Raw genomic sequence first — 2,127 nt, forward strand, 5'->3', positions numbered from 1 at the left:
TGGGGCCCTGAGGTCAGAGAAACAGTAGCCAGTGTAAGAACGGAAGTTCCAGGCCAGTGAGAGAGGCTGAAATGCAGAACTTGTTTCTGTGCTAAAAGTTTTCAAAAGAAGATGCAAACGACAGAGAAAAGTTGATTTCGAGGAGGCCCCTGTACTGGAGCTGCAGCTGGAGAGGAAGAGAGCTGGACTCACTGGACATTGCTGCATCGTCTGTCCCTGGGCCCAGTGTCCCCGTGCTCAGTGCTCTCTGTGTTCCTTCTAATGCCCCTGATTAGGGCCATCCTGTGCTTCCTGTTCTCTCATCCTCTCTGCCTCCGCATGCCTTGCTTTTTCCTGCCACTCTTATCTAACCCCTCAATGTCTTCATTTATGTTTTATAAAGAAACTACAAATTGTAGGATAACAAAATTAAAGTTATTTTTAAAGCCACTTGGTGTAAATCAATAGGTATTTTTCAGTTAAAAAAAATAAAGACCATAAAAACAATTAAAAATTTGGTCACACTTAATAGCCCTATATATTTCTGAATATCTGTGGAGCATATAAAACTAATCAGATCTTCCTGAAAACATTATTTTTCATGACTAGTATATAACATGTTAGCTGTTGGAAACTGGCTTTTAGATAGTCACTTAATCTTGATAAGATTATATAATCACCTGCTCTTTTTCTCACAGCTTCACCTTTTACAAGTCTACCTGCTCGAGAAGAAATGCTGGCCAGATACTCCAACCTTTCCATGGAAAGTCACAACCTATCCCTGACTGGTAAATCTATCATATTTCATATTTCTTTTCTTTAAATAGGTTTGTTTTTTAAAATTGATTTTAGAGAGAGAGGAAAGGAGGGAGAGATAGAAACATTGATGAGAGAGAAACATCAATCAATCACCCAGCTCTTGCACGCCCCCTCTATTGGGGATTGCATAGAAGCTCAGGCATGTGCCCTGACTAGGAATCAAACCAGTGACCTCTTGGTGCACAGGAGGACACCCAACCTACTGAGCAACACAGGCCAGGCTCATATTTCTAACTAGAGGCCCGGTGCATGAAATTCATGCACTCAGGGGGGTCCCTCAGCCTGGCCTGTGTCCTCTTGCAGTCAGGGAACCCTTGGGGGGATGTCCAACTGATGGCTGAGACCCGCTCTCCGTGCAGGCAGTCGGACATCCTTAGAGCTGCTGCCACCGCTGCTGTGCTTGCCAGCCATGAGCGGTGCTCCCCTTGTGTTGAGCGTCTCTGCCTGCCTGCCTGATCATCCCTAACTGCTCCCCTGCCGGCCTGATCGCCCTTAATCACCTCTGCTTAGGCCCCAGCCACCGTGGCTTTGTCCAGAAGGATGACTGGAAGATGTATAGTTGACCTGGTCAAATTAGCATATTACCATTTTATTAGTATAGATAATACGATGAGGAAATAAGCTTTTATTTTTCATTAAGCTACTGCATTTTATCTTGTGAAGTTCTAATCCAGGCTCATGGTCTGCTGGGAGAAACACACCAGCCCCTTATACCAATGGTTGGCAAACTGCAGCCCATTGAGTGTGGCTCTTCCACAAAATACCACGTGCGGGCATGCACGGACAGTGTGATTGAAACTTTGTGGCCACACTCAAGAGGCCAAAGAGCCACATGTGGCTTGTGAGCCGCAGTTTTCTGACCACTGCCTTATACAATCACAGTATCTGTACAATATATATAGTACCGTATAGCAGAATGGGGATTCTGCCATGAGGATGCTGGGCTCTGGGTGCAAGGAAGAGGCAGCTCGTCTAGACATGGGAGCTGATAAAAGCTCTCCGGAAAAGGGACACTGTGGGGAGGGGAGGGTTAATTCTGACTTGCAGGTACTCTGATACAGTTCTTGCTGGTGTATCCATTCAAATCACTCTGCATTGAGAGGAGAACTCAGGTATCTTGTGGAAGACCTTTCAGCAGCTCATTTGAAGATGCCCCAGGAAGCCCATGACAGTGCAGGAGAAAAATGAGTAAAGAATCCTGGGCTAAAACTCAGCTCTGCTTCCCCTTTTCATGTTTTTTGGGGTTTGACCACCAGTTTCAAAGCAATCTCAGAGTTCTTTAAATGAATAAGAGGCATCATCTGTTTGAGTAACAGTATTAAAAGTTCA

General features: G+C 45.1%; 1 protein-coding gene across 1 annotated transcript in view; it reads left to right on the plus strand.

Moving 5' to 3' along the window:
- Positions 1 to 685: 685 nt before the first annotated feature.
- EMB (embigin) overlaps positions 686 to 2,127 on the plus strand; it is a 19,135-nt gene continuing 17,693 nt past the window's right edge. The window contains exon 1 of the mRNA XM_015567658.1: positions 686 to 767. The gene's annotated coding sequence lies outside the window, so the exon portion shown is untranslated. The remainder of the gene's footprint in view (positions 768 to 2,127) is intronic.

The sequence above is a fragment of the Myotis davidii genome, unplaced genomic scaffold, assembly GCF_000327345.1.
Source record: "Myotis davidii unplaced genomic scaffold, ASM32734v1 scaffold143, whole genome shotgun sequence".
NCBI classification, from domain to species: domain Eukaryota; kingdom Metazoa; phylum Chordata; class Mammalia; order Chiroptera; family Vespertilionidae; genus Myotis; species Myotis davidii.